Source organism: Cupressus sempervirens, chromosome 7 (genome assembly GCF_028749045.1).
Source record: "Cupressus sempervirens isolate cs-2001-9-10 chromosome 7, ASM2874904v1, whole genome shotgun sequence".
Taxonomy (NCBI): Eukaryota; Viridiplantae; Streptophyta; class Pinopsida; order Cupressales; family Cupressaceae; genus Cupressus; species Cupressus sempervirens.
In genome coordinates, this window is record NC_143124.1 from 491890783 (window position 1) to 491908569 (window position 17787).

Below are 17787 nucleotides of genomic sequence, written 5' to 3' on the forward strand. Positions count from 1 at the left end.
TATTTCAGTGCATGATTGGATTCATGAATGTCAGTACAAATTTTGGCAATTTTTTCTCTATCACGTCTTCCATCCAATATTTTTCATAGTGTCTCTATTACATTCTTTCCAATATTCATAGTGTCAAACAAATGCATGATTGGGAGATCCTTGTAGTATGGTAACCTACTAAATTGAGTAGGATTACTTTTTATTCCTCTAGGAAGTTGGTCATCTATGCCTTGACGACCTTCACGAGCATCAATTACATCATTACTAAATAAAATACAATATCAAAATATAAATTTCAAACTTAGGACCACAACTGGACATTACCTCAGAAATTTAGTCGATCGTATTCCAACTTTCATAGATGAGGTGTCATTCTTTATGGCCTTGATGTTGTCTCTTCCTTCCCATTAAAAAGATGTTTTTCAATAATTTGATACTTGTGATTATTGTAGAGAAAGTGCCTAAATTCATCGAACACCTATTTTGCTAAACTTCTTGAATAATGAGATGTCATCTTCGGACCACAAACTAATCATGCAAATTTTTCTTTTGTTTGAAGACCTAAAAGATCATGTACAATTGGATCATGTAAAATTATCATGCCCAACTTAAGCATACAACAATAATGTGTAAGCACTATAATAGACCAAAAATATGTGACCTTAACAATATCTCATACCATAAAAATGAGTTAGCCTAGGGGCATCATGTATTGTCCATACAAGCATTGCATGGAATTGAAATTGTCTTTGTCCTATTGGTCTAGAGATGTCATACATAGTGATGCCATTCCATAACTTCAATAACTCGTCAATAAGTGGCTCAATATACACGTTCATATCTTTAACTTGGTACTTACCTAGTAATTGAATGAACTGAAACATTACATAATTATCATGACCAATTTTATGCACTATTTATAAATTAATTTAGATAACTATTAAATGAAAAAATACCTGGTACAATCATTGACAACATTATGTGCTCCTTCTTTATGGACATCTAAGGAGGAATGTTATTGTTAATTTTAAAAAAAGGCCACACTAAGTATTAAATAGATCTTATATCTTCAAATGGATTGACATTGTCCGCTTTCAATAAAAGCTTGAGATTACAAGGTTCTTCTTTAAAGTGTGGCCATGTTTCTTCTATCAATTTAAATGCAGAACCATCTGTAGGCATTCGCATAATGTCATCTTGACTTCTATTTCATGCATGGTAATCCATAAATTGTGCCAAGCTAGTGCACCTGAATAATTGTTGAAGACATGGAATAATGGGAATGTACTAAAGAACCTTGTGAGGCACCTTTTTTGTTATTTGATCTAACTAATATCTACTAATATGACAATCAGGGCATTCTGTTGAAAATTCATGTTGTTTATGATATAGAATGTGATCATTGGGACATGCATGTATTGCATGATACTTCATTCCAATTTGATTCATAATGTTAGATAATTCTCAAAATAAGACAAAATGTTTGATGGTGGTAACAAAAACTCATCTATCAACCTACAACAACAAATATGAATTTTTAATATAATGAATAGTAATGGTATGCTAACATTGAAGATGACAAAAATGTCATACCTTAGCATACATGACATTTCTACATTGGATAAACCATTCATAACCTTCAAGTTCACAAACAACACTATAGTAGAGAGAAGAGTTGTTTGAGAGCCTTTGTATAGGGGCTCATGTGCCTTCTCAAGTATAGGTATATCAAAACCATCTTCATCATCATTATCAAATGTACTAGTACCATCATTGTGAGCATCTTCATCAGCTACGCCAATACCATCTTCTTCAATCATGTCCTTTGGCACATTATCATCTTCTTCCATGCAAGTATTATCCTTAGCTTGGATATTCACAACTCTATGTTCCTCTAGTAGGAAATCCACATTTAGCAATTGACAAAAATCATACCCCCCTTCAACATGACCATGTTGCCTACAATGACTCTAGGTCGTTGTGATTAGAATTCTTCAATTCTTTAAGCCCTTACACTTTTTTCAAGGAAAACTACATTATCAACTTTACTTTAGAACTTAGATCACAATCTAGCATTTCTCTCATTATTTTGTTCTGGGCTTATATTGTCAGGCATGGTCTTTCTTCATAGGAAAATATATCTACAAAATTATTGGACCTATTGTACTTAATGTTTATATCTACATATATAGTTTTGAAAGAAAAATTTGGTGTAATTAATGTGTATATCTACAAAAATATTGGACATGTTTTACTTAATGTTTATATCTATACATATGGTTTTGAAAGAAAAAGTTGGTCTAATTAATGTGTATATCTACAAAAATATTGGACATGTTGTACTTAATGTTTATATCTGCACATATGGTTTAGAAAGAAAAATTTGGTCACCTCACTCAAATTCACCCTTATTATAATATCAACAACTTCCATTGACATAAATTCAATAACTTTCGTTGAGCCTTTCCATTACTCCTCGTTTGTCATGAGTTAGGGTCATTTAATAGGGAAAGTTTGCATTCAATGTAGAGCATGCACATATCAGAGTTGTGATTATTTATTTTAGTAGTTCGGTATGATTCATTCTAGAAGTTGTTTGGTTTTCCTTGTGTACATGTATAGCATTGTGTTCAAGAACCCATAGTTAGATATTAACCCAAATATATTACTATTCTATTGGTCAAATGTGGTGGTATAAATTTTTACATAAAATATGGACAAATTAGGTGTTTTCCCCATGTTTCAGATAGTTTCTATCATGAAATGCATAAATATTGTGGTGGTAATTTTGGGACAATAAACAAATCCACCTTGCATTAACATACTCCTCAGAAATCCAAGTAATAGGAGTAAAGATTAGAGCTCTTAAGGAAAGCCTTGTCACAAAAGAATTCTATAGTGTGCATGGAAGATGTGACCTTCAAAACAATAAAAGGAACATCATCAATGTCCAAGGCTATAAATATGATGTGCAATAGCATTAATAATTAGAGATATTGACATCAAATTAGTCATGACTTCCCATGAAAAGTTAGAATGCATTAATCCTTTTTACATGGCTTCTGTAGATGTATATCATATTTTACAAATTGGGTTTGGGAGCTCAAACTACTTATTGTATAGTAGATGTATATTTTACCCAAGGGATTGTTCCTAGCTATACTAGGCATAACTATGAAGATTTCTAAAATCTTCAAAACAAATTGCTCACAAAATCAGCATTAAATGTATGTCTATAATCATTGTATAGAGCACTTTTTGATAGATATATTCTCCAAAGGCTTAGGTATTCCTTTCTATTTTTTAAGTTAGGTGCATAGACCAATGTCTTTGTGGTAATTCTAGCCATTATTTTATGACCAGGGAAAATTACATTTTCTAACTAGGTAATAGTTGATAATGATTGTGAGTCTTATCTTCAACATCTCTTGAATTCTTAAATAGTTACACATAATAGTTCTCATTAGTTTATCAAGATGCTTGACACCTACTTGTTTGCTAGATATCTCTCTTTTTATTTAAATCTTATGATGGAAAGATTCTTTTACCATTTTAACACAATGTCATAGACCACATTTTGTAATCTATTTTGTTCAAACTTCTATGATTTCTTCATTTTCTAAATTTTCCTTGTCAGAATTGATACCAGAAGACACCTTAATTTTTATTGATCTAATGGTGTTTCTCACTTCAAGGAGAAAATGGAGATTGAGTTTTAGTTGTTTCATAGATTAACTATTCCAATTTTAGATGTTTGAACTTGAACATACTCAAACAATAGCAGTTTGTGGGTTCATGGATTTGCAAACCTAAAACAAATTCACAAGTCCTCCTATGGCTATAACTTCCATATCCAATTCAAAATCCATCATAAAGCACCTTTTCCCTAATCTAGTTGTGTCATCCCCTAATTGATTTGTTAACACAAAGACATAAATTGTGGGAGACATAAATTGTATGAAAAAATAACTTATTTACTATTATTTTACTCTTGTTCATATACACATCAAATATCTACTCACTGCTACATACTACCCAACCAAAAAATGATACAGGGACTTGAAGACTAGTTTTCAAAGGCAAGTGAAATAGGGGAAGTTGACTTCTAGAATATGTTTCTCTATCTTAAATAAAATATTTCATTTTTAGAACAAGGAAAAGAATCGAGAACTTGGAATACAGTGACTACAAGCTAATGATGAAGTGATCAACAAATAAGTCTAGAGTTAGTACACCCCCACCTTGTCCAACTTCCTGCAAACATAAGGTTACATATATTACCCATTATTCCTATAAGATGTGCCATCAAACAAATAAAACCATTTTAAAAAGATTGTAAGTGCAATTTTCATAGAACAAATTGAAAAAATAATAAAATATGATTTTCAAGTATCTCAGTCTTCAACAAAGATGTTGTGGGTGCATATGTATCAATTTGATTAGATTTTCCTTCAACCAAAAAATAAAAATCTTTCTTATATTATGTTGAATTTTGAAAGCTGGACATCACAAGTGTGAATGCAATTATCACAAATGTGGCTTTGAAGTTTGTGAATGTCTAATGCACGAACTGTATTGGGTTTGTGCTAGGTATATAAAGTTTGCTTGATTATCTTACTATCATTGGTTTTTGGTATATAGAGTACCTATGATGTTCAAACAACATAAAATTGTATACCTGGTATTAGATCCTTATTTTTATAGAGCTCTTACTTTCACTTGGTGGTTGATGAGTTATGTTTATTTTGTGATCATTTCTCCTCAAGTTATTTTGGTTATGGAAAACATAATAGGGCAGAAAATGGATGTTTTGTTTGGCGATTTCACTTGATTTAGTATTAAAAAATGACTACATAAGCTGCTACTCCATCTTTCACACTATGCTAAAAAAAAAAACCTTATGTGAATAACAGTGTCACTTTTTTTTCCACTTTCGTTAGCCCATTGCTTGTGATGTTAACCTTCTATAAATAAATTTGGATGTTCCACAGTAGTATATAGATTTCAGATCATTTATATTTTATAATATATAAATATGGAAATTGAAGACTAGTATATGGATTTTCCTATTTTTTCATGTTAGAGCTTACTAAATATTGTTTTACAACCCCTAGTTTCTCAAGCAAGGCTATTCTTGAATATGACAAGTTCTACAAGCCATGGTTTGTGTATTCCTTCAAGAAATCTATGCAGTTGTTTTTCAAAACACATATGAAATAGAACACATAAAACACTAAGCAAATGCAATTCACATCATAATACTTCCAAACTTGACACTGAAAAACTAGAATAAGCCATTGAATTTATAATAAAATGTATGTACATTCTAGATCAAGTCATTTATGAGGATAGGTAAGAAAAACTACTTGGTGGTGTTGAACATTTTACATGTGAAATCTATGCACTTTGAAAAGGTACTTGGTATGTGTTGACCAAAGCAGACTGTTGGTCTTTGAGCCTTGGATATTATTGATCATAATGCATGAAAGTAAAAACCATGAACGTTTAGAGAGAGCATCCGAAGATTGTTGGGTAGTTGAGAGGATTTGGAAATTTCTTAGAAAGATCATCCAAATATAATGGGATAATTTAGATGATTTCTATTGCTTAGTAATGTAAATGATGCATGCAAGAACATTTAACTAAGAAGATGATGTAATTATGCAGTTGTTTCATTCAAATAGAGAAATCCCAGATGCTCATCATCATGGAAAAGCTCATCAACTACAGTGATAAGGTTTTTATTCTCTTTTGAGCAAGTGAAAAGCTATTTCTTCTCTTATCAATAGCTAGCTTGTGATTATTGTTATGGATAGGGTTGAAATGAATGGTTGCTTCAGATGATCTAACTCATACATATCCTCTAACTCTGATATATTCTAAGCCAAAAATGGGAAACTCTACTATAAAGAGAGTACATGCCACCTCTACAATCTCCATGTTATCACCTAGTTCATGTACAAGATTTTGTTCTTGTACTACATTTATTTTTTATATTCACTTTAAGGATGCATAAGTTTAGTTCTATGTTCCATTATTCTATAGCAATATATAGATCAATGTAGTTTCACAGTAGTATATGGATCGGTATCCAGAGTAGGTTCCAGCTTCCATTATTCTATAGTCATCTAGATTTACTTAATATTTTTTATTTCTACTTTAATTTGATGTCTAGAAATATTTGATTATGTTCCTTTCCAATTCTTCTTGTTCCACTTTGCATGATTATTATTAAGTCTATTTAGAATTTCAAAATATCTTTAAGAAATGACAACAGATCGAATAACATTTTGAACATTTATGTTGATCAATGGGATCTAACTACTAGATAAATTGTACTGATTCATTATCTAGGTCTCATTATTAACAAGATATTATTACTTATTATTTTGACAGTAAATATTGTACAGTTTCAAAGGGCAGTGTCATTTTTTTTGCATGTTTTTATTGTGTGAAATCAGGGGAGATATAGGGTTTCCTTTATTATTATTTTATTGCTATTTTTTTGGTCCACACCATAACCCTATTCTATACCTTAGAGTTGGCCAAGAATCAAGAATTTTTCCTAAAATGACTTTGTGAGTGGTGAATAGGTAATTTCCAAGAGGAATAGACATTTACATTGAAAATGTGGGAGGGAAAATGCTAGAGGCCATTGTCAACCACATCAATATGAATGCCAAGACTCCCTTGTGTTGAATGATTTCTCAATATAACCAAGTAAGTAAAATTCATTTCTCTAATCTATGGAGTTGTTCTAGTCTATGGAGAGTGCTAATGGGACTGACTTAAACATCACATACTTAAGAATGGTCATACTAATACCATGTACAAAAATCAATGTAGGATTGGAAGGAATGTTATGGAGTGAGAAATTTGTTTAACTTGGTAAGGAAATGTGGGAAAATGCAAGGCTTTCTTGTGCTTCAGTATCTCCATCGTATGGAGGAATTTGTTGTTTTAACAATCTATCCTCTCTACAATACTTAGACTTAAGTACCTATGATGCCCTCGTGACAGTTCCAACAAGCACCGATAAACTAGAGTCTCTAATTAATTTAGACCTAAGTAGATGTAACAATATCGGTACACTTCCAAAGAGCATTCAAAACCTATCTTCTCTACAAGTCTTGGATTTATCTGGTTGTGCTAAATTAGCCAACCTTTCACCCACCTTCTGCCAACTCAAATCTTTATTATAACTAGATATAAGCAATTGCACTGAGTTTACGTCTTTTCTAGACAACTTGGGTCATCTGTCCACTTTGCAAATGCTTATTCTAAAGGGATGTGAGAAACTGGTTGAATTACCAAAAAGCTTTGGAGTTCTATCTACTCTAAAGTTATTGGATTTGAGTAGTTGTACCAACTTAGAGAGCCTTCCAGAGTCATTTGGTCAACTCAAGTCTTCAAAATATCTTGACATTGGTGGTTGCCAAAATTTGAGGATGCTCAATGGTGGTTTTGAGGCCTTAAATTCACTCATCAAACTAGATGCAAAAGATTGTGAATCATTAAATGAAAGAGGTAATGAACATCTTAGCAGAGATCAAAAGTTTGTTGTTCCTAAAGATACATGGATCACCATCATTGTTTCAACGATGGACAAAAATAGGACAACACTACCCTTTGATCATGGGTCACACTTATGTGAGTATGAACAACAAGATATGGTGTGGTTATGAATATTATTTTCCTTGTTTAAGCATTTAGCTTGAAAGACATTTTTGCAAATTTAATTGTTATTCTCATATTCCATTGTTGGTTCTATCAAGATGACGATGATGTAGAATTCCTAAACACTATTGAGCACACTCTATTTTATGTTTGAGAACCTGTGAATAGTTTTGATAGATGGGAGGATGGAAAGGGAATGGGTTACTACCAGGTTCCAGAGTTTGCTACAAAAAATACTGACAGCATGAGTAAATGGATACTGACTTTATGTAGGACTAGCTAAAATGATGGGATTTCTAGGCTTGAAAATGTTTTGCATATTGAAAAAACAAAATATTTAAGCAAGAATTCAAAAAATGGATTTATAGCATGAATTTGAGACACTCATTTGACAAATTGTTTAAGCTAAATTAAAGAAAGAGCTTCAACAACTTGTATACAGGGCAACCAGTTTAGAAAATGTTTGAGCCAAAAGTACAACCAAAAAACAAGGGCGCTTAAGGCTCTAAAAAATCCAAAATTCCTTCCTCAATTTTTCAGTAAGTTCATAGGGAAATAAACCTATTTGTCTTGGCCCTCAACCTATACACAAGTGAGCATAAAGTCATTCATCCATACAATTAAACCCCAGCAAAACCATAAATAAAATCAAAGGACAAAATCAAAACATCTAAAACATTACTAAACAAAAAACTAATTTACTTTAGGTTGGTATTTAAAATTGAATCATATATCAAACTTTGAAGAGCGTGTCATTGTCAAAAATGGAAAACACAAAATTGTAGACATAATAAATATTGAATAGATTCAATACTGAAAAGACTAGAACAAAAATACAGCCAAATATTGTTGTATACTTGACCAAGAATGATATAAACAATTGCATTTGCCACATATGTGCAATAGCATTGTTGGATGTGTGTTGGAAAAGTTCCATTTAGACTGTGTACTCATCCACCATTAGTGGGACACCTTTTAAAGGCACTTTTTTGAACATTTGTATTGTAAAAGCACTTGATGATTTCACTTTCCATGCTAATGTGCCTATACTAGTAGCAAATGGATGATTTAGGGCTATGCAAAAGTGAAACAATCTAATTATATAATAACAGTTAAGTTTAAATAGTGAGTGCTTTTTTCTAGGATTTTTCCCTAAAAGGCATCCCAAAATAAACAATTGTGTTAAATTGTGCAGATATGCAATTGTTTTCTCTCTATTGATTTTAAGATTTTGTTAGCATTGTTTCTCCTATATTAGTTTATTAGTATCAATTATCTTCAAGCATATGTGAAGTGAAAAGCTTCTTCAAAAAATGTGAGAATGGGCAGGAAATGCCCAGGAAATGTGGGAATGGGCAAGAAATGTCCCCACCCCATCCTTATTTTACAAAAAAAATTGGAACATCTTCACTATCCTCATTTTATTTAGGGGCTTCCTATGTACATTAGGGGGTGACCAGTAATGCTAGTTGTCTCCAAGAGTAACATACCGAAGCACATTTTAGTTACTCTTCCTTAGTTGAGCGCCTATTTGGTTAGGACATGCACATATAAGATTTGAAAAATATTATGAAAATGGTGGTTACCAGGAAGGTCTATGTGTCAATAGACCAGTCATTACTCATGCTCACAAAATCTACAAACTACATAGCCCATATCCAAGATGTCTTCATCTTATTTCATACATTGTACAACTTGTTCAATATACAAAACTACATAGAAAAATTTGGCATGCTACAGTCATTAGACTACCAAATACAAGTTAAGTCATAGTTGGTAAGAAATATCATTATTATTATACAAAAATGCATCAATCTTGCCCAATACAAATAATTCATAGAACAATCTCATTTATTGGTATCCCAACTGAGGTCAGACTAGAACATACCTAATTATCTTTTTACCTTACTGTTAACAAGCTAAATAATTGGAAGGGGTATCTTAATGAGTAGTCCAACATTATATGACATCAACATGCTGATATTTGATAAACAATGGAAAGAGGATACTAGAGATGAAAAGATTCCTAAAAAACTGGGAATTGTCTGACTTTAGAAAAAATAAGAATGACTACTAGTTAAATTTTGATGGATCAACTTAAACAACATATAACCACCTAAAAACTAGTTATAAATTCAAGGCCTTCACTCTAAAAGAGAGGACATAGAGCTGAAAGCTAGCCTCTTATTTAGCAAAGTGATAAATTTGTTAACTTTCTTTTTCTTTAACAACTACAAAGTTTGCAACTGTTTGTCATAAATAATTTTTTGTTTTCTTCGCTACCTTGCAACATCATTTAGATAGTATATTTGGTTCTCAAGTAGAGAGACTCTTGTGGAAACATGTACTTAACATAGAAAATTTTATGGAACCTCCTTGTAAGGATTTTTAGAAATAGATTCGGATCTAAAACTACCAACATTAATAACTCCAAGTGAAGTAACCTACCCTTCAAAAAGATGTATATTCTGGGCAATGTTCAGCCTTGTATTAATTAGAGGTTGGCCTTATATAAGTTAATTTTGGATCTCTGCTAGATATCATGATTCCCACCAAAAAAATTGAGGATACCAGGCCATAATTTTTTGTGCTTCAAAAGTTGAACACTGCAAGTTTATAGTGGGATTTGATGAAATTGTGATCATCAAATGGCACTATTATGGATGTTTATACTTTTTTTTTCTATTTTGAAGGTCACATGTTAATTCCAGAATAAGGTAGGGTTGCACACCTCTAAACAATATAAGATAAATGGAAAAACAAACCCCTTCTAGAATGTTTGCATGGAATCTCTCAGTCCAAATTGGTGTTCCACATGGTGGTGAACTAAAATATTAGCATTTAACTTTTACCTTCTATAACATTGAAAAATTTATTATTGTTTAACTAAAAAATTATTGGATAGTTCAGAGCTTCGTGGAAAGGAAGTTCCTCTAAGGATGTGAGTTTGCTCCACATTATTTAGGGTACTATCACTACTAACCACCAATGTCATTCTTTTGTCTATATATATATGTTTAGAAAGATGTAGTAGATGTTTATGAAGATCTTAATTAATTAGATGTAGAGCGAGTGGAATAAAAGCCAATGTAATTTAGCATCAAAGAAGGGCAGAAGTCAAGATTGCATTGTCAAAGTAGAAGGAGAGTGAACAATCCACTCTATATCCAGCATAATTCTAATAACTCGATCTTTGTCCAAGACAATATTTGACTCCCTTGATTTCTTAATAAAAATTTATAGTCTTACAACAAGGTGCTTTGGACTAATGTTCATGAGATACCCACATGGGTAGGAGATCTATTTTTTTTTGTACATAGAGGTGAGAGCACTAGGCTTTTATTGTGAGGTTGTTCTAATGTTTTTTGTCAAAATAGGTGGGGGATGCTCTTAGGTTTCTAATTTTAGAAGCATCCTATGATGAATTACTATTTTTAATGCCAAATCAAGCATGGTGGGTGGTCTTTCTTGTAGTTTTAGGCATTTCCATTATTTTGTCAATTCCAAACTTTTTACCCCCTGAGTGGCTTCCAAGGGAAAGTAGCTAGGAACATATGACATGAATCTCCTAGATTATTTATAGCTAAGATTGAATGAAACCTATTAATATTAGATATTAGTAAATTAATTAAAAAGGTTTAAAAAAAGGTTTTACCTCAAATATCCATACCCTATTCATCATACATAAATTACTAAGAAGTGAGATGTGACTGGGTGCAATCATTTTTATCTGTAAGGGGCCATAATCGCAGGCTTTAAATTTTTATTAGCAAGTTAGAAAACACATTTTCTTAATTTTTTCATGTCCATAGAAGTGAGATCTAAAATTCCCCATATACATACTCCAGCAGATTTTTGGATGATTAGGAGAGCTAAAACAATTTGTAATGTTCTTTCGTATCACTAAGTTACTTATTTTTATTTTAACAATTAAGAAAAATGTCAATGTAAATTATCTTTTTCTTTTGTATATTTGTTATTTTCACTTGAAGGTTAACATTTTCCTTTAGATCTCACATGTCTTCAAGATAGTTTGAAGTTAAAAAAAAAATTGCAAAGGCATTTGGTCTTTTCTTTATTTTTTGTAGATCTTCTATGGTATCAAGTTATAAAATATTAAAATCTTGAAAATGCAAACTAATCAAAATACTGTCTATATGAACTCAGAGTTAGGACTCATGCTTCTTTTGACTTTGTGCACAAGCTTAAAAAACATATCCTCAAAATAAATATTTTGGTTATCAATCCATTATTTAAGAGGGCACAAAAAAGATCTCATAATATGAACAATTGTGAATAAATTCCATCACTCTCTTTGTTAACTCCTTGTTCTTTATTTTTGTTAATGCTATAGAGACACTGAATGGTCAAACCTAGAAAGTTACTCTTGAATTTTTTAGTTGTATTTTTATTTGCTTTTGCATGATGCTTATAATTGAGTTGAGTCAGAGACTCTAGAGAATATGTGATCTGAAAGTACTATCTCTTGATTTAGTGATACAAATGAAGCATATATTGTAGGTTCATGGACCAATCAACATGAAGTTGAAAGTTCACATTGAAGAGGTAAATGGAAGAAACTTGTTTACTATGAAAGTAAGTTTGATGAGGCTAAAAACATAAAGAAAGAGAAGATATATAATCATGCCAAAACATTCCCTTGGGAGAGAAGTCCTACATGGGTACCCATTATATAACATTCTCCAACCAAGAGGAGAGTGTGACTATTCATCTGGATAATTGTGTGATGGGTCTTGTGTAGGACATGTACAATTTCAAGAATGATATTTGGCTTTACCATTCCTTTGGAGGCACCTACCTCAGCATCATAGCTTTTATACCCACTATCAATACAATAAAAGAGATTGCATCATTTCTGGCAGCCAATCCATCTAAAATCATTACTTTATTCATTAAAGACTATGTCAGATCATCCAAAGGGCTAACCAAAGTCTTCACTACAACTGGGTTTATGAAATACTTGTTTCCAGTCTTAAGAATGCCAAAAAATAGTGGAGATTGTCCTACCATGAATGACATGGTTACCAAAAATTAGTGCTTTATTGTTTTCACTTCTCAATCATCAAAAGAGGCCTTTGAAGGAATTTTTTACCAATGAAATTATGTAGTTGAGAATCAATATGGTAATGTTGGTTTGTCAAATGAAAGCTGCACAAACTAAGCTGAATCAAAAAGTTTGACTTCAACAAACCAATCCCTCTTCTTGGATATTTTCCCCTAACAATCTAGTGTCACATAAGCCTACACAATCAACTATGACTAGCTTAAAAATATACCCGGTGTGTGTTACAAGAATGTAGAAAAATATCAGCTAACTTCCTAGTAGTAGATTTCTACAAGAGAAGCAACGAGGGAGGTGCATTTCAAGCTATGGATAATTTGAATGGACAACTGATCTAAGGTTGTAGTGATGTTAAAAAATGTCAGGTGAATGGAATGTTTGGTATATGCAAGAAATCAAGTAATAACAAATCAAACACATATGGGAGTCCAAGTAGATTTACCTTTGGTCAATCTATAAAACTAATGCCTATGTGGCTACTTATGTTGAATACTTCATTCCTCTTACTATGTTTCTCTTCTTCCTACACCTAATGCATCTTCCCTATACTCTCGAGGCATAAAGAAGATGGGATTCTTTTGTGATGTATATCTGAATCCAATGCTCACACACAATGAATTTTGTGACCTTAAGCCCAATTTTTTAATTAAGTATTGTATACAAGGAAATTGCAAATTTTTAGTTCCATCTACGAACTAGGGCATACATCATTCAACCTTGGATAGCATTGAAATTATCCTATAGACCTTGTCAGTATTGTGAAACAATAGATTGATTTGGGAAGTTTTTTACTTTAGAAATTGATTGCCAAGTTATTTTTTATGATCACATGCTTGGTATGTTGCTTGTATTGTAGCCATTTTTTGAATAGTAATAGATAATTTATTGATTTGTAGTTTAAAAAAAAACAAATCAATATCTTATTCTATGTCTCTATATACAAAGCACAAATATGGGTGCATGAGCATGAGTATTACGAGTTTTTGTGCAAAATCTCTAACCACGAATTTGGGTATTATTTAAAATCAAGGTAAAAACTATTATACTTGAAACAAAGAGACCCCAGTACATTAACAATCATTTTTATTTTTGAAAAATATAAATTGCAAAATCACTTATGATTTTTGTAAATATCACTTTAGTAAATGAGAGAAGGGCTCAATCTAATCATCAACACACAAAATTCATGTTGATTCTCGCACCATTCCCTAGAGTTTCAAAATTTCCTCACTCTCCAAAGAAAGGTAAGAAATCTTGGAACTCCAGTGGGGAATTTCATAGCATGTGCATTGTTGGATTATTGACAAATTGTGGGTAAGCTTCTTGGAATATGCTCTTAAATCCTACTTGAAACCACCTTATCTATGCTATAATTTGTATTTGAAATTATAGAACAAGATTAAATTTCATCCCAACTCTAATTTTAGAGTAGACTTCATATTCCAATTTCGTGCAAATCTGACAAATTTTTGAATGAATCTTTCTCACAATAATAAGATGCCCAAAATGCTAATTCTTACCTCAAATGCCTCTCGTGCATGCAAAGCACATCCAACCAACTCCTCTAGCCAAAAAAAATGTGATGCCGCTTTATTTCTTTTTTGCTATTGAACCCAATTTGGGAAACCCTATTTTGGTCAAAATTTCAACCAAATCAAGCCAAAAAAAAAAAATCATAGGCCAATATGGCCTTTGGTCGAAAATTTAGGTCAAAAAATAAGGGGAAATGTACTAGTGACATACAAAAAGAGTAAGATTCCAATGTGAATTTCAAGATGCTAAAATGTTGGAAGATGAATCTGTAAGAAGTTATATTAGTAGGATATCAAAAAAACAATTATCATATGGTGGAACAAAGGAAGAAGATGAAGTGGTGTGGAAGATTTTGAAAACTTTAACACCATCATTCAAGCAAGTAGCTCAGATGATTGAACTACTAATCCCCTGTACTAAGGAGTTTTCCAGGGAGACATTGCTTGGAAGATTGGAAGTAGCAAAGGTAGGTCTAAGACAATCTGGAGATCTGACTAGAGTTGAGATAGCCTTTAGTGCCCTAAATGTTTGGCCAAGCCTATCTAGAAGTGCAAGTACACATGGAGATTTTGCTAGTATCAGTAGAACTAGATCTGATGAAGACAAGAAGATTCAAGAAGGTATAGCACTTCTTGTGAGAAGAGAAAAGGATGGTAAGAATATCTTTAAATGGTGTACATGTAATGAGTTTGGTCATTATGCATCTAAATTTCCTAAAAGAGAGAAAAAGTATAAAGGGAAGTTTAGTCCTAGGAGACCTAGGAATTTCTTGTATGCTAATGAAGAAGAAGAATCTGATGAAAAAGATCACAGTGAAAGTGATGATGAGCTAGGATTTGTAGCTATTAAGGAAGGTGATCTTGATAGAGAAATTAGAGAAGAAAAGGCTCTAGTTTCCCAAGTTGAAAAGAAATTTGATTGGATAATAGAAAGTAGTTGTTCACATCACATGACTGGTGATATAAATAAGTTTTTTAAATTCAAGAACTATGATGGAGGTATCGTTAGAGTTGGTAAAAATGCATCTTTTCATATTATAGGGATTGGATCCATTACTTTAGATGGAAGAACTAACACTGACGATGTTTATTTTGGTGATGGATTAAAGCATAATTTGTTGAGTGTTGGACGCTTGGTGGACAAAGAGTATCAATTGCAATTCATAAAAAAGACTTGCAATATCAAGGATAAATATGGTAAGATGATTGGAACTGGAACTAGGTCTAGAGGTAATCTATTTCAATTGAATCCCATTGAAATGACATGTTTGGTTGCTAAAGTGGATAATAGTTGGTTATGGCATAGGAGATTTTGTCAAATAAACTTTGATAATATTGTGAACCTTAGTAGCACATTTGCAATTAGAGACTTGCCTAAGATAATAAAGTATACTGATGTTATTTGCAAAGAATGTATTTTGGCTAAGCAGAAGAAGGTATCATTTCCTAGCAAAAAGTTCACAACCAGAGAGAAGTTGGAGACTGTTCACACAAATCTGAGTGGTCCCTCTAAAACAAGAGGATTCTATGGTGAAAGATATTTCATGATTTTTGTTGATGATTTTACTAGAATGATGTGGGTAGCATTTCTTAAAGAGAATTTTGAAGCTTTTGAGAAGTTTAATGTATTTAAGAATAGAGTTGAGAATGAATCTAGTGTTAAGATAAAATGGTTGAGATCAGATAGAGGAAGAGAATTCACCTTGAGAGAGTTTAATGTGTTTTGTGAAGAGAATGGAATCAAGAGACAATTATCTTCATCTAGGATACCTAAAAAAAATGGAATTGCAAAAAGAAGAAACATATCAATAGCAGAGGCAACAAGAGCAATGTTATTTTAGAATGATATATCCAAGATATTTTGGAGAGAAGAAGTCAATACAACAATGTACACTATGAACAGAGTACATATCAGAAAAGGTATGAGTGAGACCCATTATGAATTATGGTTTGGTCATTCACCATCAATTAAGTATTTTAGAATATTTGGAAGCAAGTGTTATATTAAGAGAGATGATGATATTGGTAAGTTTGATCCCAGACGTGATGAAGGTATGTTTCTTGGCTATTCATTGAAAAGTAAGGCATGTAGATGTTTTAATCACAGAACCAAGATAATATTTGAGTGTACAAATGTAAAGATTGATGAAAAATTTGGAACTAAGGAAAGGATGTTAGATTACAATTCTGATGAAGAAGAAGATAATTCTGGTAATGTTAGATAGAATGTAGAAGTTTTCTTTGAGACTAACAATGATTTGCATAATGATGTACAAATTGTTGAGCAAAGAGGAGAATAGAGATTTGAACCAAGAGATGAGATAAGAGTTGAGTTGGAAACTCCTACCTCTAATAGAAACATAATAAAGAATCACCCTCTAGAGTAGATAATTGGAAGTAAAGACAAAGGTGTGATGACAAGAAATAGAGTTAATGAAGAGATATGTTTGATTTCACAAGTTGAAACTAAAAGTGCAGATGAAGCCTGTAAAGATGATCATTAGATTCAAGCAATGAAGGAAGAACTAGATCAGATTGTGAAGAATGAAACATGGGAGTTAGTTCCTAGACCTAAAGAATAAAATGTGATAGGAACCAAATGGGTATTCAGAAATAAGATGAATGAACAAGGTGAAGTAGTGAGAAACAAGGCCAGACTTGTATGCAAAGGTTACTCATAGTGAGAAGGCATTGACTATGAGGAGACATATGCCGCTATAGCTAGAATGGAAGCAATAAGAATGTTCTTGGCTTATGCAATGAATAAGAAGTTCAAAGCATATCAGATGGATGTTAAATCAGCTTTCTTGAATGGAGAACTATAAGAAGAGGTATATATTGAGTAGCCTGAAGGTTTTCCTCTGACAAAAGATAAAGATATGGTATGCAAACTAAAGAAAGCTCTATGTTCTGAAGCAAGCACCTAGAACCTAGTATGCAAGGTTGATCAGTTATTTGGCAAAGCTTGGATTTGCTAAAGGTACAGAAGACAATAACTTGTATTTGAACAAAATTGAGAATGGTTTGCTGATAATAGTAATATTTTTTGATGACATAATATTTGGAGGTAATGATGAAGCAAGTGATAAGTTTGTTAAAGAGATGAAGAATGGGTTTGAAATGAGTATGATAGGAGAAATGAAATTTTTCCTAGGATTGCAGATTGTGCAAAACAGTGATGGTATTTTCAATTCACAAGATAAGTACTTGAAATATTTTTTGAAGAGATTTGGATTGGAAAGTTGTAAGCCTATTGGTACACGTATGATAGTTGGTCACAAGTTATCTAGCAAAGATGAGACACCTACAGTTGAGCAGAAGAAATACAGATCCATGATTGGAGGTTTGCAATATTTGACTCACACCAGACCAGATATAACAAATGCAGTTGGGATTGAAGTTGATCCTAAAGAGTATCATTATGTAGTAGTAAAGAGGATATTTAGATATTTGAAAGGAACATCTAACTATAGAATTTGGTATGATAGATCAAGTAATTTCACT

At 32.2% G+C, this 17787-nt stretch overlaps 1 pseudogene; it reads left to right on the forward strand.

Annotated features, from left to right (window-relative positions):
* Positions 1-12328: 12328 nt before the first annotated feature.
* On the forward strand, positions 12329-13313 carry LOC149547693 (PI-PLC X domain-containing protein At5g67130 pseudogene; annotated as a pseudogene).
* Positions 13314-17787: the final 4474 nt, after the last annotated feature.